The 21,941-nt window shown below is 38.5% G+C and overlaps 1 protein-coding gene and 1 non-coding gene across 5 annotated transcripts in view; one reads left to right on the top strand and one right to left on the bottom strand.

The window, feature by feature from the left end:
* CHCHD3 (coiled-coil-helix-coiled-coil-helix domain containing 3) overlaps positions 1-21,941 on the bottom strand; it is a 299,018-nt gene that overhangs the window by 195,433 nt on the left and 81,644 nt on the right. The window lies entirely within an intron of this gene.
* Positions 7,523-7,629, top strand: LOC112067215 (U6 spliceosomal RNA). Its single transcript, XR_002893157.1, has one exon. It is a non-coding gene; the product is annotated as a U6 spliceosomal RNA (small nuclear RNA).

Genomic DNA, 21,941 nt, shown 5'->3' with positions numbered 1-21,941 from the left:
TTATTTTGGAGGGCAGAGTTTCAGAAAAAATGGTATAACTAATAGAGCTTTGTCCAGCACCTTCAGAAATAAAAGCAATAGACTAGAAATGTCTAAATTGCACTATTCCTCATTTCCCCACCTCTCCCCGCTCCACATAAAGCATTTATAGCAATATTTTCTTCGAATAAGCTTCCTCTTTTATGGATTCAGTGAGATCATTTAACGACCTACAACTACTCTGCAAAGAAAATGTGCTTATATTCTCAGGGGCTCCCAATTCTTTTCAGAGCTTCCTCTCAGTGCCCTTGCTTTTATATTCCATCAGGCTTTTCTATTCAATGGCCATCTATGAAAGATAGTGGCTGTGTGATCAACCAATTTTTCTCTTATTTTGAGCCCAATGTGATGACTGTCTTTTCTGGGCCTCTCTGAGTGCTACCAGCCTCCTTGAGAGTAGATCCAAAGCCAAGTTGTTTTGCAAACACTCCCCAAGGGAAAGAGGGGTGAAGCCCTCTTTGACAATGGAACCTCTACTTTTAAGGTCCGTGTGACGTGTAAAGAAAAAAAAAAGGTATGAGATAAAGTAAGTCTTTCATTATTGGGCTTCCAAAGATTTACGAATTATCTCAAAATAAAACTAAACGTACCAAGTATCTTGGAGAATACATTCTCTTTTTTATTTACTGGCATTTCCTACTTATTATTTCAGATCTGCTGGTCTAATATTATTCTACATTAAGCCCCTGATTTAAGTTTCATTTAAATTTCCTTCTTTTAAATACATATCTCTCCTCATTTAAATTCTCTGGAGTTTTAAGCAAAGAAGTAGGAGTTTAGTGTAAACTTTTCTTATTTGCATTAAGTAATTGGATAGCTTGCCTAAGCTTAATGAAACAAATACCAGTCAGCTCTGCCCTTATACCTCAAGCCCTAGCAACCTAGCTCTTGTTCTCAGTATATTCTCAATCAGGTAAGAGATTTAAGATACACCAGCAAAATGAATTTCTAAAAACCAGCCAAATCTCCTACAATGAATATTATATTACAACATGTCCTTTAAATGGAAATAATAATAATAATAATTACTCAAATATATTCAGTTCTCATAGATAACTGGTAATGTTAATAATACCAATATTATTTTATTGAAAGAACCTAAAGGTTTTAAGAAAATGGGAAAGGTATTTTAAAGATAACCTTAGCTAGGCATTTTTTATATATTCAACTTTGTTGTCCTCGAGGAAGGAGGCATTACTATCTTCCCTTAACATGAGAAAAACTGAGATGTGGAAAAGCACACAGGAGACATGAAATGACCTGATCTGATTTCCAAAGCCATGGTTCTTAAACCTCCTGAAGAGTAACACCACCACCACCCCAACGGGAATCAGTTTCCATTACATTACTCACCTTTGTGGTCATATAAGGACAGTTTTTAAAAATCATATTATTCATAATTATTTTAAAAGAAGCTCACTTTTTATTTGTGTTCATTATGTCAAGTCAGAGTTTGCCAGAGTCAAACCAGCCCTTTCCCAAAGTGGTTTGGCTTTCAATGGCCCTAAATGTTTCTCTGAACCTGGCCATTCACAAACACTCAGATTTATCTTCATGTAGGCTGACACATAGTAATGCTATACAATTCTAGCTTAGAAAATTACTTTATAATTTAATATATAAGGCCATTATATTACTGAGGGAAAGTTGATAAGAACCTCAGATAATGGGTGAGAATAAATGGGAAACTGAGATTGTTCTAGATAAAGTGATTTGAGGAAATGATTTATCTAAAAGTGAACTATGACCATTACACACAGACAATATCTGCATAGTATTGCAATGTACTTGACTCAGACTGTTTCAAACACTGGAAGAGAAAAATGAGCGACTACAACCTCAAAGGTCATTTTTAATGCTAATGATGAATTTTATTTTAATGCATCATACTTTGTCAGGACATGCTGAACCAGCATTCAAAATACTGTTTACTACTCATTTTTTAAATGGAAAAGCTGAGCGAGTAATCCAACAAACTAATTATTATACTTTAAAAATAATGACAGAACAAGTATACAGCTTTCTATTAATAAGACTTTACCAAAATAAAAGTACAAGGCAAGCTTAATAAAATTTCTCAGCTCAAATTATTTCAAATCCTGGAAGGAAATGTACATGCATTGAGATCCCAAAATAAACACATAAAGATGAATGTACATTAATATAACCATATTACATTCACATATAATATGTATCTATATGTAACATCTATATATGTATATAGAGATGTAATATCTATTTGTATAACAGATAAAGAGCATTTACTAACGCTTACTTTGTACCAGGTACAGTTCTAAGCACTCGACAGGTGTAATTCATTTAATCCTCACAAAAACCCTATCAAATTACTGTATTTCAGATGAGGAAGCTGAGGCACAGAGAAGTTAGGTAAAGCTAAGGCTTACAGAACTTGTAAGTAATTTGCCCGAGGTCACAAAGCCAGTGAGAGGTATAGCCAGGCACGCTAACTTCGGAGCCTGCATTCTTACAGAAGATACACCCGTGAACAAACACACACAAACACATAATATACATATACTACTGGAATGTAAGCCAGGGGGGTAAGAACTTTGTCTTATGCACCACTGTAACCGAGACACTAAACGGTGCCTGGCTCTTGGCAGGCATTCAATAAATATTTTTGAAAGAAATGAATAGACTTTAATATGATGGAACACAGGTACCCTTTATATAATGGTAATTTAGAAAAAAATGGCACTGTCTTGGAACGCTGAATGACTGAAATCTAGCAAACCTACAGTAAATCAGTATTATTTAACCAGCACTAAGACCTGGTTCTGAATACAACCAAGGGGACATTTATTTTGGGCATCTATGTTTCTACATAAATATCATTTAAAATGTCATTCAGAATTTAACAATCAATGTTTCCTTCCTTTCCACAAGAATACTTTTAAAAAGTGATTAAAGCACGCTAAAATTTCCTCACGATCTGGGGGTTATTTTCCTGCATAGCTTCAAAATGATGCCTAAGGGAAAAAAACTCAGCCCATAACCGGAAGCCTACAACTATTATGAGGGATTACCCATAGCTATAATCTTAAATGGTTCTCATCTCCCCCTTCCAGACGATCACCTCTCCTTTACCTATTGCATATTACTTTGTACCTCGAGTTCCTATTTCAAGTCTCACTTGAGAACAAGTTCTACCTGTCCTGGATTTTCTCGGACCATTTTCTTATCAAATACATTCTCTTACTGCACTGAAAAAAGAGATCTATATTTGAAAAGAATTCTGATTTTAGTTCACAAGTTAACGTCACCATATCCATGGCCCACACACCACCCTCCCTCAGGAATACACAATTAAACTCCCCAGGAGGAAGTTACACCATACCCCAAAGCACCCTCGTCTTGCATCTAACTAGAAGGACCTATGGCCTCTTTTTTATCTGTCTTAAACTGAATATTTAGAGGCATCCTAAACTACAATAATCATCTTTTTATCTTAAAGTATACATCAATTGTCAAAACATTCAAAATACAATTGAACAATGGTGGGAGCAGGGAGGCAGAGAAGCACACGACTGAACCGTGCCGTAGCAGCAGGGCTTGAAAATAAACTGCTTTATAGAAGTAGTGGAAGGAAATGCCCATGCATGACCTGTTACTACTGAAGACTTGTTTTGAAAATATCTACACCCCTCTCCCTTGCAAACATACACTGGATGGGTGCTGCAGTTGTTTATTTACTGAGATGCTGGAGGAAGACCACAGAGTCCCCGGAGGAACAACGAACCAGAGGTCAAGTGCAGGTGTCTCTGGGGCAAATCCCTTTCATCAGCCCAGCGGGGCAAGACAGCAACTTAAGCACTGGCCTCACCCCGATGGGCCGGAGCCAGGGACAGATGACAACATGAGATGGCTGCCTGCTGAAGACAGGAAACCAGGACAACATTCCCTGGTTCAGGGCCCTGGTCTCTGAAGAAATGACAGCATCCTAGTATCCTAACGTATACGAAAGATACATCAAGCCTTTTACAGTGTTTTTTGCACTTATGTTTCTTTTTGTTAAAAGACACATTTTTGCCAGGACACATATTTTGAAACTGTTCTTGTTCAGTTGGTAATTCTTGGCAAACTTTTCGCCAGAGAGAGAGAAGATATTACCATTCTCCTTTCTAAGATCTGTAGGGCAAAGAATCAATACTTTTCTTGTTTTCTATTTCAAAGGACTTTCAAGCTTGAACCAAACTGCAACCTCTCACCCTCCACCTGCATTATGCCTCTCAAACGTACACAGATACACATATCACCTAACTCACTCCAGTGTTTTTTATGGTAGATGCTTAAATGTTAAAGCTTAGCAGACTCCTCCATCAATCCTAGAGTAAACATTTTTAAAGAAAGAATAATTACATAAAGTCCTTTATTATTTTTTAAATCAAGTAGTCTTTGAATTTTTAATCATTTTTGATTCCCATATTGAGCTGCTAATTTGACTGATGCATAAAGGTTAATTAATGACTGCTGTCTTTATAAACTTTGGTTGTTATCATTACATAATTGTGCTTTTTTATTCTGTTTAGCGCTTCCAACCTTCATTTGTACCTTTTCTCATATTTTTGTTTGGTACAGCTTTGCCAATCCATTAATTTTTTAACTTTTATTAAGATTAAAACAAATTAAGTGTATGTCACATAGATAATACATAGCTCTTGCTGTGTGTGTGTGTGTGTGTGTGTGTGTGTGTGTTTAATATAATCTGGCAGACTTGATCTTTAAATGGATAATTGTGGCCAGGCACAATTATTAACAGTAAGAAACTGATACACCTAACTTTATTTCTTTCCTTTTATATTACGTTTACTATTAATCTTACTTTGCTGTTATTACTTTTTACCCTTTCCTTATTTTCCCAGTTATATCAAGTTACTACACATTCTCTTCCCCTCTCAAAAAGATCTTTGGTATTTTTCTATGAGATTTGTGGTCATCCTCTTCCTGAACATTCACAAATGCTTTTTTCCCTACTATTGTTTAAAAACAAAATTCCTACTATTTTCTCAACCACCACCCTCTGCAAACTCGGTAAGATGAAATCATTTGAATACTTTGACTGCCCATCCCCAACTCTTAGCTAAGAGTTCAGTGCTTTTAAATGAATACAATTCCTAGTTTTCCCATTAAGAATTACTCTTCGGGCTTCCCTGGTGGCGCGGTGGTTGGCAGTCCGCCTGCCGATGCGGGGGATGCGGGTTCGTGCCCCGGTCCGGGGGGATCCCGCGTGCCGCGGGGTGGCTGGGCCCGCGCGTCCGGGGCCTGTGCTCCGCGGCGGGAGAGGCCGCAGCAGTGAGAGGCCCGCGTACAGCAAAAAAAAAAAAAAAAAAAAAAAAAAGAATTACTCTTCATTTTCAAGAATCCATATTAGCAGCTTTATTAGATGTTCCCCGTCTATCATCCATGTAGACACTGCAAAGGTTGATTCTCGTGGGTGCTGCTTCTCCTCTCCACCTTTCCCTATTTAAGATCTCTGTTATAATTAATTTGTAATTTGGTTCGAATCCTTTAAGACTCTTCCTAAGATGGACCAGCGTGTCCGATACTTAGCTGTGACTCGGCTCCACACCCCTCTTTATCGTCTGCTTTGTGAAGTGGCAGCGAGTCTCTAAATCCCATTTCTGGTTTGCAGCTGGGTTCCTGTTAGGCTCTGCCAATAGAGGGCGCCAGAGGGAGACCGCAGGCTGGAGGAGGGAAAAGGAACTCTCCAGTCTGCAGTCTGCGCCTTGCAGCATTGCTCAGGCCTCACTGCTTCAGGCTAGCAGCAGCACCTGTTCCTACAGCAGCAGTCCAATCCAGTTTGCAGTCTGCTCAAACTTGCAACCTAACTGCACCTCACTCTGGAAACACCAGCCCTGCCTCCCGGTAGGCTCCTCAAAAATCTGAGCCCCACTGGCCTCCCCTCCTCTGGACTACAGTTCCACAGCGCCCTCCTTCAAGCGTCGATGTTTTCAATCCTGCTGCTTCCTGCCACTGCTACCTCTGGGATAGCTTAGAGCTGCACTCGCCAATACAGTCCACATCAGCCACATGTGGCTGTCAAGCCCATGAAATTTGATTTGCCCAAACTGAGATGTGCTGTTAGTATAAAATACATACTGGATTTTTTAATATTGAGTATGAAAATATGAATGTAGTGGGTCTAATATATTTTATAGTGATTATATGTTAAAATATAATATTTTGAATATACTGGGGAAAATAAAATCTTAGAATTTTTTTTGATGTGGCTACTAGAAAAATTTCAATTACATAAATGGCTCACATTACATCTCTGTTGAACAGACCTGTCTTTGAGTTGTTTTGTTGTTGCTGTTTTGCATTAACAATTCTTGCATTAAATTCTCTCTGTAAAAATAACTGACGAGTTTTGTCTCCTTAGTGGATTCTGGCTGCTGTTTACATTAATAAGTTCTCCAAATCCTTGCATATCTGTGAGTCTCTCTTTCACCCTGACAGGTATATGAGAGCTCAACACAGAATTTGGGGGTTTCAGTCCTTTCTCAGGAATCCCTAGATGTCACTCTGCCTTCTAGCTTCCAGTTTGGCAAAGAAAAGCCTAAACCCAGACTGATCCCCTTTTCCTTTATAAATCAGTGGTTCTTTCTGTCAGGAAGCTTGTAAGATTTTCTCTTCATCCTTAGAGTTCAGAAATTCTAGCAGTCTATGATCAGGTAGGCGTGCATCTTTTCTCATCAATCCCCCTGGAATAAAGGGAGGCCTCTCAATTTGCAGACTCCAGTCTTTCTTCAGCTCAGTGAAATGTTTTTATATCATTTAATTATCACTGCTCCTCTCTCTCTTTTCCCTTTATTTCCACCTAGAATTTAGTCTATTTCATCAAATATACAGGGTTATTTCACCCTCATCCTTCAATATGAAATCAAGATGCCTCTTAAAATCCATGTGTCTTACCGCCAACAACCAAGTGGCAATAGTTGCCAGTGCTACAAACATCAAAAGCACCATTCAAATATTTCAACAGTCCTTGCTAGAAGCACCTTTTTTGAGTGTCTTTCTCCCTGGCTGCTGCTGCTTTTCATCTCCTACTCACCAGGGCTCAGGCCCAGCTGTCCGGTTATGTTAAGCAGAGGTGCCCGTTGAATGGTGGGAGATGAAGCAGTCTCCACCCCGTGGCCCAGTGGTATACCACCGGCTGAGACCTTTTCAGCCCCCTGTCAAGGGAACCAAGAGAAAGTCTCTCTGTTGCCGTCTCCCACCCTCTACCCACCCAGACAACAGAGACAGAGAAATCAAAAGGTTCTCTCAGGAACATTCAAATAGACCGGGGCCAACTTGTGCTGTGCCGAAACTAACCTACTGGCTCTCACCCATCCATCAGATGCTCTACTAAGAAAAAGCACCTGGGAATTAGACTGAAATTGCGATGAGAGGCCAATGGAGATGCTTTTCAAGCTTCCAACTCCCTAGAATCCTTTCCACCTTTAAAATTTCTATTAAAGTGCTCGCTTCGGCAGCACATATACTAAAATTGGAACGATACAGAGAAGATTAGCGTGGCGCCTGCGCAAGGATGATACGCAAATTCGTGAAGCATTCATATTTCTTCAGCTCGGTGCTTTGTGACCACCTAGAGGGGTGGGATAGGGAGGGTGGGAGGCAGGGAGACACAAGAGGGAAGAGATATGGGGACATGTGTACATGTATAACTGATTCACTTTGTTATCAAGCAGAAACTAACACACCACTGTAAAGCAATTATACTCCAATAAAGATGTTAAAAAAATTTTCTATTAAAGCTTTTTTTCCCCACATTAAAGGGTTACAGAAAGTCCTCTACATATGAACCTAAGTTGCAAACTTTCAAAGATGCAAACGTGCATTCCATCAACGTCAGGCATGAGCTGAAATTGCAGCTTGCCCTCCGTCTCCTATTGCTGATGGTCCTTCAGCTCTGCCATCTCCCCGCTCCTCTCCCTCCTGCAGTCAGTAACTCCTCTTGCCTGTTCACTCGATGCCAGCCCGTGTGACAGCTGTTGTACTACACTACGGTACTTTTCAAGGTACTGTACTATAAGAGTAAAAATATTTTATTTTTTGTTTGTTTTTTATGTATTACTTGTGTGAAAAGTATTATAAACCTATGACAGTACAGTACTATATAGCCAATTGTGTTAGTTGGGTACCTAGGCTAACTCTGTCGGACTTATGAACAAACTGGACTTACGAACGCGCTCTTGGAATGGAACTCGTTCGTATGTAGGGGACTTATTGTACTTACAGCATTTCAGGACAGAGTTAAGAGATTAAAAGTGCTGGATGGGGCAATCTCGGGCACTGCACATTAATTCTTATGGAAACCATTTTCCTATTTTCGTCTCTTCACTCTAGGCTGATTTTCCTAAAAAGAAACCTTGCTCCTAAAAAGAAACATAGCCCCCCCACCCCATACTGCAAGGACTATGAAGTCTTTCTAGATATACACAGGGTGAAAACTACTAGTACCAGAACACAGTCAAATAAGAGCAATTTTTACATGGGGACAGAACAACATGGTCCGGTTCTGCAGCTCACGGATCATCATCAGGCATAATTGAGGGACAGGTCTTGGGGAATCAACAGATAGAAGACACCCTATATCGCAGAGCTCTGCTTTTCGTATCACACGGTAGTAAGTTCAAGATTAAACTCCACAGCAAGCACCTGTTCTATAATGCTGGTGAAATGCTCAGCCAATTGCTGTAAAGGCCAGTCTGAGAGAAGAGAGCACCCTCTTTGGAAAACTGAAGAGAAAATGAAGTTGTATGTGAAACAGAGGGACAACCCGCCTCCAGCAATTTTGTTCCCAAAACACTATTTGAAACCCACTCCAACAAAAGGATAAACAGTCAAATTTTGTATCACTGAGCACAGTCACAACTGTTATTATTAGCTAGTTAGACACAGGCTTGAGAAAAGAATCTCCGTCAGTCTCGCTTCTGAATAAAGACGGCCCTATATTTTTTATTTCAACTACTCTGTAACCTCAAAAGAAATATCAAGAGTGGAAGGGGCCTTCTCCGCGAGGCCAGGCTCATCTTTCTGTTTTAAGTCACCTTGGTCCGCACAGGAAGCACAACAGACAGCCTCAGCACCCACCACGCCCACCCCGCGCTGCACTCTCCCTAGGTAACAGCGATCCATGTTCATGCCTCTCTGACACAATTCACCAGCTAAAAATCCATTCCTTGGCAGATGTTTTATTTCTAGCATTCCCTATGAAATCATGCTAAAGAAAATACAAACTCTAATAAAAACACATTGATCTGAAAGCCACACTAAGCAAGTATACTGGATTTCACTTCATTTTAATTTTCCCCTTAAACATAAAATGAGATGGCAGAAACACATATCAAAAGAGCAAATGATGTGAAATTCGGTATGATTTTACCTACTGTCACCTTATGGTAACTCCTATTCATTCCCTTGATAGTTCCCATCTCTTACAAGTTAAATCACAGACATACTTTAAGAAGTAAGAATTACCATTCAGAACTCACATCAACGACAAAAATAAAACAAACGAAGGGAGTTGCAAAATGAAAAAGCATTAAAAAGTACTTTTCAGGAATTTACTATGCACACCATAGTGTGAGGACAAGGAATCAGCCCAGGAGACAGAGTAGAACGGCGAGGCCTTGCTCTCGAGGAGTCTGCCGGAACACAGTTCCAACTATTGCAACGAGAGCGTTCAGGCCCATGTGGTCCTCTCACTCTCTATTCCTCTTAATTTGTTATTTTTAGTATTGAAGACTTTAACATATAACTTATGTCCTCCAAATGAAAACATGCATAATATTCAACTAATTATAACCATTTATGGAGTAGCTCCTTATGCCAGGTACTTTATTTCACTTAATCCTCACAAAAATCCCACAGAGTAGTTGTTATTCACCTTTCAGAGCTGAAGAAACCAAAGCTGAGAGAAGTTAAACCGCTCAAAATCACGCAGGAAAATATGGGGCGGCATCTGTATTCTACACCTGTGACTCCAGAAACCACGCGCAAGTCACTACACTACATGGTCTTGATTGCGTGAACTAAAACGCTCAGCCAAAGAAAGAAAGCCCCCCAAAGTAAAATGTTCCGTGTTCTGGTTCAAATATTAATACACACGTCTAGGTTTTCCTACCTCCCTTAACAAAGCCCTTCCTTCCTCCATCCATTTACGCAGGACACAACTCCACTGGCCCTAATGCAGTTGCAAACACAAACACAGGTACTGATATCACGTGGCAACGAGTGGCTGGCTGACAGGCGATCCAGAATGTGCTTCCACGCTTTTCTTTTTCCACTCACAGACTCCTGAGGTCGAGAAATACTGCTCCAGTGCTATGCCAAAGGTACAAATCTGCGGATAAAATTACATTAAGTGAAGAAGTTTACACTAAAGATTATAGTCACACTGAGTATGACTACACAACACCGTGTATAACGTTGTACAAAAATTCAAAGAGGCTTGTGTTAGGGCTTTCTCCCTTTAGAGTTACTACAGCTGAGAAGGTAAAAAATTGCTGTTTAAGTTGCTTTGCAAAGGTACGAATGCCTATGCTGAGCCCCAAAGTTAGTAGTTACAGAGGTGGCGACCCTGCCAAACCCCTTCGCTAATCCGCAACGTAATTCTCAGCGAGGAGGAAAAGGAACTGCGAAGCTGGAGTGAGGAGGACGTGCGCTCACCAGGCTATCGAAACGGACCGTTTACTATGGGGCAGCCTTTCCAGAAAAACACGATGGCGTGGAAGCAGATCAAGAGAAAGGAACTGCAACATTAACTACGGCTAAGCACATCCTGGGCAAACCGCCTCCGCGTTACACCCATGTTTAACAACATAAGAACTTCGAATGGCTAGGTAAACCACACCTACCTACACAAAGAAAACTATTTCCACAATGTTAACAACCATTTCTAAATTTCAATTCTATTACAGGCCTGAGGAACTGAGGCTTTTAAATTATGCAATATTAGTCACTGACATAGCGCTCCAATCCCACGCAGCACGAACCATGTTAGCTAAACCAACAAAATGAATAATTTAACTCCCAGCCAGCAGGAATTCACTATGCCACCTTCATTATTTACCTCACAACACCCATTCCTCTCATTTTTGAAATAACAGCTGTAGGTGTTCAAGATGAGCCCACCGGCTACTTACATGGATTCTGATCCACATATCACAGGAAAATTAATCCATCCTCCGTTCAAGGTAATCAAGGATGAAACATCAACCTTCACTCTTACTGGTCTTCCTCATTAAATTCTAACCCATCAAATGTCAATAATCACTAATGCGTAATATAATCAATAAAATCATACTTCAGATAAAGTTCATATGCTATGTTATTTCTACTGCACGAAAAAAAAACAATGTATCTCCTCAGCAATTGTGTATTTTCACACCTTTTGCTATCTGAATTTTCCTTCTTGCACCAGAAAAGGGATTTCTTTTCTTTTTTTAAAAAGGAACAATTTTGGACACAAAAATGCTTCTATCGTTTTCCTTCCTGGGAAGAATTTCATGGCTTCTCACTGTAACTAACGGGGTTGTGAAAAGCAGCAAGAAACCAGACGTGTTCATGGCAATCCAGAACAAATTTTGTCACAGAGACCAAGACTTGAACTCAATCTCTCTTTTACACTCAGCCGAATATCAAAGGTTTCCCCGTTAATCCACAGTTCACAGGAGGCCTATCTAGCTTCGATTTTGCAGAGATGATAGCCATCATGGAGATGTGAAAAACAGTCCCTGAATCAGATACTACAGTTTCATAAGCAGCTCGAATTGTACTAACTCATATTCAACTCTTAGTTAAAATAATTTTGAGATAAATAAATACTGTCAAGGAAGAAAAATTTCAGGGATAACTACAAATTTCATTAAGATATATAGCAGATGTTACATGGAAGATGAATATTCATTCATTCCATCTGGCTTCTACTGCAATCCATTTTATCTTTACAGCGATTTCCAAATATCCCAACTTAAAATGCTTACACTGTACAAAAATTCAACGACAACACGTTTGTGGTGCAAACAGTTTGTCATTTTTTGCTTAGTTCGACATGACTAAGTTTGTTCATGTATTTTGACAGACTTGCATAATATCCTAAAATGTTTTGAACAATGAAGTTTAGGCCGCGATGCAATATTAATGAGTGAATAATGTTCCTGAATATAAGGTTTAATATTTAATGATTCAGAGTGCTGCCTGGATTTGATGTAGAAGAAAAATGTGGTTTGGAATCACTGCATTTATCAGGGGACCTGAGCAAAAGACTACGGACTCCAGGCAAACCTTTAACCTAAACTTTGAGCTGGGGTCTCAAGGTGTGAAATTGATGCTTCGCCAACTGAATTTCTAGTCCCTATCAGTATTCACAATATCACACCATTTATCAAGTGTCATTCACCAGAATTTTAAAATTACTAGGAACTCACAGGTCTGTGTCAAGAAGTGGAAAAAAAAAAAGGCGAGTTAGTGTAAAAACACTGTGTGTTCTACATTCAAATACATTTAGGAATCAAATCTGCCAGCTGCATTAACATGTCAATTTGATTATTCAGTAGCAAGTTCAGATTAAATAATGACTTATCTCCATATCTTCTATAAAGAGAAGTTCCTGATCTAAAAAATTTCAGAGAGAGATTGGTTCAATGTGTCCATCTAATCCAATGAATGGATAATCTGCACCCATTATAGGACTTGCCTCATTTGCAAATACTACGTCTTAAAAATAAGCATAAAAAGAGCAACAAGAGCAGGATTTACTGAAATCAGTTAAATAAGACTCAAAACCAGAGCTATGAAGAAAGGACTGTAAAGCCCTCCTAACTGGAATGTTAACATTACTGTGGTTTTAAAACAGAACACCAGTCAAAGGATGAAAATAATGCCCAATTTCCAACATTCATCTGCATTTACAGTTCACAACAGCCATGTCAATAATCACTAAAAAAATCTACGTTAAGATTTGACTCTGCGACATACTGAATTTCTGAATATAACCTCTCTAAGCTGCTGGTTTTCTCACAGGAAGATGGGCATAGTAACACCCTATGTCACACGATTGTTATAGAATCAAATTAAATAATATTGATAAGCACTAGGTCAAACAAAAAGCATTAATACCAATGTGAGTAAACAAAGAAAAACCTGGGTAACATTTACCAAGCACCTGCAATGCTCTTGGGAAGGGCCTGCACATAACACGTCACTGACATGATCACCATGGAGGTTAGAACACAAAGAACAGGCAATGGCAACCTTTGTTGCCTTATTCAGCTCCCACAATAAAGGAGAAAAATAAGCACAAAATAATAGAAGAATCTACACAAATATACGGGTGAAATATTTTCTCACCTAAACGTCTATTTCATGTCATATTTTGATAGTTTACAAAGTATCTTCATTTGAAAAAAAGACAAAGTAACAGTGATACTCAATGCTCTATTAATCAATTTGATATAACGTGTTTTAATCACTGATTAAAGTATTTATTGAGCATTTATTATGTGCTTAGTGTACAAAGCATTGTTTTACAAATAAAATCAGTGATCCCACCATCAACCACAGTTAACATCCCCTCCTTTATATCATGACATTTAAATAATGCTATTAAGTTCACTCTATTCCATTTTTACTAGATCAGCAATTGTATCACCAAAATTATTTCAAAAAGAAATAAAACTGCTTTCAAATATATACTGCAGAAAACCTGAGAAAAGTTTGCCAATGATAGATTACAGTCTTAGTTCACTATAAGATCTCAATTACCACCACTGTCAAGGAGAGTCCCTTTTTTCTGTTAAACCATTTAAAAGAATTGATGCTACAAATTCAATGAAAACTAATTTCTCCTAAGCACTGGTCCTGATGCTCCTGCAGGTAATGATGGTGTCTCTTTAAGGGAACACAGATTCAGTAATTAGACTTTTCTCAAGTGTGAATAACTGAAACAAAAAGGCAGGTATTCACTTGGTATTTTTTTACACACCCCAATCCAAAAATATATATTGTTACGTCAGCTTTTATGATTATTCTCCAGTTTACAATGTACTTAAGGGCAGAACAGAATGCTTAGTAAAACGACAGGAAGAATACACAAGAAACTGTTAATGATGCTTACCACTGGGGAGCAAGATGGGGTACTGGGCTTATTTTCAGTTTTGTGATGTTGACATTTTTACGCAAATACATTACGTTTGAATAAAATATGTTAGCGCAGCACTATTAGAAATATAATGCAAACTAAAAACGTAGTTTTAAATTTTCTAAAAGCCACATCAAAAAAAGAAAGAACCAAGTCAAATTAATTTTAACAACGTGTAATATTTTACTTAGCCCAATATATCCAAAATACTGTCATTGCCACATGTAATCAAAAACAAATTATTAAAGAGATATTTTATATTTTTTTCATATTGAGTTTCTGCAACCTGGTGGGTATTTGACACTTAGAGCAGATACCAGTTTGGACCAATCACACTTCAAGTGCTTAACAGTACAGGGCTACAAAAAGTTTCAAAGGCATATCTAGGCATAAGTTAGGTATTTTTCTTCCTAAATTTCAAAGCAGTAAGGAGGTGCTCATTAAAAGCTTCTCTCTGATCAGTTCTCAGCTCATGGCATGCTACTCTCTCACTGTTGATTTCTTAGATCTTTATCCAACCCATGCATGTCATTTACCCTCTTGGTACATAAATAAGAATTCATAAAATTACCTATTTCATGTGCAATGCCACTGACTGTTTTCATTTCAGGGCTTTAACTACATGAGTAGAAGTGGCTACTGCTAATCACTTGGATCTCCTTTCAGAATATCTTTAAAAAGCCAAACACAATTACATCCCTTTCCCACGTACATAACACTGCAATATTCCAGCAGTGGAGACCCATGGACTTTACAGAGGGTCTCCCAGCCCTTGAAAATGATTTTCTGAGCAAGCAAAGAAAAAAAAAAAAAAAAAAAAAGTGAAGGCACCAATACATAAGGAAAACCATCAATTTTAGAACTTATATTACCTAAAAGGAATATTTCTCAAATTAAAAGCTATGTTAACTTTTTAAAATCACTTGTTACCCTAAAAAGAAAAAAAAAAGTTCTCATTTCTCCCATTTAGCACTTTGGGAACTAGACCTGGGCACACTCTTGGAAAAAGACAAACAATGGCTCATGCAAATGAGAACAAGTTCATCTAGCTTCCTTTAGCTTATTTTTCCTGTATTTTCACCAATATAAAGATTTGCTATACTCCTTAGAAAGGATAAAGGCAAGAAGAAATGAGAAAGGGCATTTGAAGAAAACACAGTATAACTAGAGAATAACTAATTCTGTGAAATGGATGGATGGATGGATAGATGGATGGATGGATGGATAAGACAAACAAATTTATGGAGCATTTACTATGATTCTGTGTGAGTCACTGAGCTAACAACTTTACATGGAATATCCCATTTAATCCTCAAAATAACCCTGAAGATAACCCAAGGTGGGTGTTATTACTGTCCTCCATCTAACAGATGAGTAAACTGACCCTTGAAGAAGTTAAGTAATTACTAATGTGGTCTCCAAGCTAGTAACCCTTAAAGCTGGAATTCAAACCCAAGCAGTCTGACCTTTGAGACCACACTCTTAAACCACCATACTCTACTGCTCTTCAGTTCAAAGAGAGAAAGGAGTTCTCTGTAAGAATAAGTATTTTGTATTGAAAGTTTAATGTGTGCCAGGTACTCTATACACATTATCTTATTTAATCTTCATTTAAAAACAAGCTCATCAGGTAAGTATTCCTATTAACCCAATTTCATAACTAAGGAGAATGAGGTGTAGAAGGGTGAGTTACCTACTCAGAATCACAGATCATTAAGAGGCAAAAGCCAGCATTCGGATCAGACCTCTACTCCAAAGACAAGGTTTGCTCCTTATTTTTTTCCCCTCATAATTTAGTTGGGTTTGTAATTAGCATAATGGTAGACATCCATGATGATTAGGCTTTCCTGCTACTAGAATAATTTTATTTGTAGTACCTAACAATTCACAAAAAGCATGCTTTATATAGAGATAACCTGGATGAAGGTAAGCATTACCAAAGAAAGACCACTCGTATAAGACTACTAGAGGCTACAACACTAATTTCTAAATCATTTTTAGCTTACTTTAATAGAATTAACTCAGAATGGGAGTACTATTTAAATAGGGACACATTTACAAATTTTTTCTTTTCAACTGTCTACAGAACCCTCATTAAAACTGCTCTTCCATTTAATGTCACATAATAATGATGCCTCCGGAACTCTTTATATACAATACACTCACACTGGCAGTAAATGTTGCAATGATATTACCTTACCATTCATTTAAATAGTGATTGCACAAGAATGAAAATGAAAATGAGTGACACTGCTATAAGTTTCATTATGGTTTCCAAGATGAAATGACTAAGTCACTGAAAAATAAAACACATATTTGAATTTCTAGGAGTTGCAGTATGTTCATATGCCTGGTAATGGGGTGAAAAAAGAAGTAACCAATGAGATCAATTCAGAGAGTTTTTGAAAAAAATCAATTCTAAAAGTATTAAGGATCTACGTATGAAAATTAATCACGATAATCCTCAGAAAGCAGATTCTCAAGTAAGATAAATCTTCATAGACAATATACAACATGATTTGCAGAAGACAGACCTTGAAACTCCCATTATTGCCAATTCTTAAAAATTCCTTTAAGACCCACATTTACAGGGCTAAAGGAGTACAGAATTGGCAAACATGCTCCTAAAATAGCCAGAGACCTGTTTGCTTTTAAAGAAAAATGGGCTTCAAATGGTAAATTAACCTCTCTGAGTTTGGGGTCATTTCAATGGGAAGACAAAATAAAGCATTATTTTTTAAAAGCAAAGTTAAGAATAACAAATACCACCACAGAGGTTTTTTTTTTTTTATCTGTGTGAGACACATAAAACTAGTTAAATAACTCACATAGCTCAAGAATTCAACAACTGAGGGAATGATCATTTTGTCAGCGTCCTGTATATATGACAGTGAAGAGGTACCACGTGTCTGTAAAGACCAATTTCACTTCCTTCCTTACCATGAGAAGGCACTATAATCTGAAGTTCCTTGTCACGTTCAAATGTAGATAGTCTTCTGTTTTATACTTGCGGAGGCTCAGTGCTTCAACTCAAGATCTTGCCCATAGTAATCTGCCACCTTTAAATGGCTACTCTTTGGCCCATTTGTTTTACTATTACAAACATACCTACTTAGCTAAAAATAGATGAATAGGGACATATGACATCATTTTTACAAATCACTTAAATCCTAGCCTTAACCCTTTCTATACTTCAAGCCACAACCATTGAAGAATCCTGATGAAAATAACTTCCATCAGAAAATCAACACTTAGAATTTTGGACCGAGAAGATACTTTAAAGATTTAATAGGAGAATTCATTTACTGCTGAGGAAAAACTATAAAACAACACCATACCCACCAATTTACACAGATATATATATATATATCAATCAGTCTATTCATCTATTATGGATTGAACTGTGTCCCTCCCAAAATTCATATGTTGAAGCCCTAACCGCTATTACCTTAGAAGGTACCCTAGTACCTTAGAAAGTTATTGACAATAATCCAAAATGATCTGACAAGTATTTACTAGGTGCCTAAACTCTCATGGCACTCACTCAGTAACAGAAAGACTACACACTCCATCCTACGAATCACTGCTAAAACTAATGAAAATACTAGCTAAATAAAGACATCATAAGGCATGGTCACCCGGGCATAATGCAACTAAGCACTGGTTTCATTACTATAGTCCCAAAATTTGCAACAATGAGACAAAAGCAGAGACTCAAATTGTAGTGAGTTAACTAGCACAATTTCTTGAAGGTAATTTGGCAACAATAATATTCTGTATAAACTTTGACCTAGTAATTTCACTTATAAAAATTTACCCTAAGGAAATAATACTGGATATGTGTAAATTTAATAGCAAGGATATTCAAAGCACTGTGTTCATAATAGTGACACATTTTGAACCATTTATTTGGAAGCCTCAAGGTCTCATATAAAAGTGAACTACCATGAAATTACCTATTGACAAAACATGTCCATGATATAGCTTAATGATAAAAATAAAGCAGCCCAGAAAAATAGGGACAATATGACACCACTTCTGTTATTTTCCCCCTTCATATGTATGCCTGTGTACCAAAATATTTACAACAATTCTGTGTGAATTAGTAGCATCATGGCCATTTTCATGTTCTTTATTTTGTTTAGCTGCATATCTCTAATTTTCTATACAGTGTATGTTATCTTTGTAATTAGAAGAAACACTTCTTGTTACAATACTATCATGTGCCTTGTGATTTTTGCTTTTATCCATAGATATTCTTAGTTACTAAGAAAATACTATGGATGAGGTTATGTTAGAACACAGAAAAGCAGGCCAGCCTGCAATAAAAAATCAACTATGGGACAAGGTAAGAGAAAAAAGCAGAAACATTCTAGAAGTAGTCAGGGCAGGGTCGGTGCTCAGAAACAATTCCCCTTATAGAGTGCCTGAGAGCCACATGAAGGTGGCTGTCCCACAGCTGCTAACTCCAGACCCCTGCAGCATTTAAAGACTCAAAGATAGGGGAAACTTGTAACTCTCTGGACCTCCTTAGGGACCCCGAGCTGTACCTCTGTTGAGCCCTCTCTCTGCAATGCTACAATACATATCTCCCAATGTTCTGCTTCTTTTAGTTTCTTGATTAATTTATTTGCCCTTTCAAAATGTCCTCTGATTCATTACAGCCTTCCTGGAATTGCTGTCTGGCTTCTCAACATGTGATATCAGATGTCCCATAAACAACAGGACTATTATATTAAAGCCGTGAATTAGATCCAAGCATCCTATTTCTCCCCAAGCCTATTAACTTGATGTTCTACAGGCAGAATCTCACTTAATTTGCCATTTACAGGATAACCTTTCCAGGTGTATCTTTCAAATCCTTCCTGCTGTTCTGGATACCTCTTAGTATCTGTATGTTGGGAAAAATCATCTGAATGAGTTAAGAAAATTAATCCTGTTTTTTTCCTAATGGAAGAAAACTGGAGGAGATGAGCACACAGTGCCATCAATTCATGACTGGACAAAACTCTTAAGAGGACTGCCTTCCTAAGGGAAGTACAAATGGCCCCTCACTGTGAAAAGCAATGAATATTTCTGTCTTTGAAATGACCAGATTGGGGGGTCAGAAGGGTCAGGTACGGAGATTACCTTTTCTTCGACATTTTGCATTAGTTATACAGTAAAAGACAACTGTCTTCAGGCACAGAACTGTCACCAAACGTTCCCAGACGCGGCAGTTTAGACTACTGATGGTTTGCAGGATTCAGAAAAAAAAAGAAAAATCAAAATGAAGACTCTTCTGTCTTCTACACACGTGCAGAAAAGCAAGAAATTCTAATTCAGGGGGTGGAGGGGCACATACATATGTAACAGCAAGGCTAAGCATATTTTCAATAAAAGTAGATTTAAAAATCACTTTCCCACCTTTATAACATCTCTCAGTATCATACTGAGAAAGAATGATGTACGTTAAATACATAAAGATAACACTAGTCAGACATAAAAAATGCCCAAGACAAATTTAAATGACCATCATAATAAAGAATCTGTTCTTTTCTTTTTGTATTCCCCCTAGGATTCTGTCAGTAAACTAGAATAAACATGTTATTAAAAGAGAATCAATAGAAGGCTTTAAAATATACACTACCACAAAAGGTCAAGCCCTGGGATCGATTTTAATATAACATTTTTGTGCAGCTTCCCAAAGGGTTCTTTTCTAATATTGTTCTTCATTTTTCTCTCACTTTGTTCCCTGACTGGTGAATGTGTTGTTCTTGTCTGCAAAAGGCTGTCTAAGGCTGAGTTTGCCGAGTGTGTGTCATTCCTATGAAAAGCTGCTAGAAAATGGAAAGAAAAAAAAAAAAAAAAAAATTTAAAGGTAGTGAGAGGATGGATACAAGAGAGGATGAAGCACAAGGCAATGTTCAACTCACAAACTGTACAGGAACACTGAAACTCAGAACAATCTGCCATCACAGGCTGCCCTGGGCTTTCGCGTCCCCTGGTACCTTGGGCGAGCACTGATTCCTGGGAGGCAGGAAGGCCAAAGAAAGCAAAATAAGTTCAGGTTTCAACCGAAAACTCTCACCACACCAGGTAACGGATGCAGATTTCCAATATACAAATCCATGTGACTCCTGGTTCCTATGAACTTAAAGGACCAAATGTCCAAAGGAAAAGTGGATGCCATCGACAGGATTCATGGGAACTAATCAGAGGTACAGGCTTCCTGACTTCTGTCCCAACTTTCAAGGCTCAAAGACAGATAAATCACATTCTGGTCCAGGCTCATATAAATATGAATGCACGGGCTTCCCTGGTGGCGTAGTGGTTAAGAATCCGCCTGCCAATGCAGGGGACACGGGTTCGAGCCCTGGTCCGCGAAAATCCCACATGCCACGGAGCAACTAAGCCCGTGCACCACAACTACTGAGCCTGCGCTCTAGAGCCCGCGAGCCACAACTACTGAGCCCGCATGCCACAACTACTGAAGCCCATGAGCCCAGAGCCTGTGTTGCGCAACAAGAGAAGCCACCGCAGTGAGAAGCCCGCGCACTGCAACGAAGAGTAGCCCCCGCTCGCCGCAGCTGGAGAAAACCCGCACACAGCAACAAAGACCCAACGCCGCCAAAAATAACTAACTAACTAACTAACTAACTAACTAACTAACTAAATAAATAAATAAGTAAGTAAGAATGCAGGGACTTCCCTTGGTGGTCCAGTGGGTAAGACTCGGCGCCCCCAATGCAGGGGGCCGGGATTCAATCCTTGGTCAGGGAACTAGATCCTGCATGCCTCAACAAAGATCCTGCATGCCACAACTAAGACCAGATGCAGCCAAAATAAATAAATATTTTTTATAAATAAATATGAATGCATGACACAGTATATATTTTACATGTTCCTAGTTACAAATTCTCTGTTTTTGGTTGCCAATAAAAACAGTCCAAAGCCCAGATTATATTCTCGTAATGTCAGTTTTTTACCTTCAGACACCACTCGGCAACCGTCTCAGGACAAGACAGAAAAATAGATTATTTCTGCCTAAGTCACCAGAAACCAGAGAAATCGTTGCCTCTGGAGTTAAAAATGCAGTCCCCCTATCAAAACACGGATGCCGACTAAGCCTGCTAGAAGGGAAGGTGTGAACTGCAGCCGCTCCCTAAGAACCAAGAAAGCTTGACGTGATGGGAAGGAGGCGTGGGCGTGCAGCAAAAGAGAACTGGGCTTAAATCCTGAAGCTGGCTTTGGCCAGTAGCACAGCCTTGGGCCAGGGATTTAGCCTCTCCCACTGGCATTCTGATTGTGAAATAAACCCACAAAGAGCAGAGCTACCACAGCCATTTCTCCTCAGTTGTGAGGGTGTGGGGGGGCGGGTATTTTGGGTCTGGGGGAAAGTAATATGAGGGGCATCATCCTGCAGGCTACCACCTAGGCTAAGGCAGGCCTCGTCAGAAGGCTCTTGGCAAGTTCGGAGCTAGTGTGTACAAATGTACCAGCACAGCACCTGGTAAACAGTAGGCAATCATTCAATGGTAGTTGCTGTAGTCATATGATGCTCCTGCCTCTTTTTCCTTTTGGACGAAGTCTATCCCATTTTGATCTATTTACCACAACCATAAAGTACTGTTGTAATTTAGTGATGCTTTTTTATTTTTTTATTTTTTTTTTTTTTGCGGTACGCAAAAAAAAAAAAAACAAAAAACAAAAAAAAAAAACAAACAAACAAAAAAAAACAAAAAAAAAAAAC

The sequence above is a fragment of the Physeter macrocephalus genome, chromosome 5 (assembly GCF_002837175.3).
Source record: "Physeter macrocephalus isolate SW-GA chromosome 5, ASM283717v5, whole genome shotgun sequence".
NCBI lineage: Eukaryota > Metazoa > Chordata > Mammalia > Artiodactyla > Physeteridae > Physeter > Physeter macrocephalus.
This window is presented reverse-complemented; position numbering and strand designations above follow the sequence as displayed.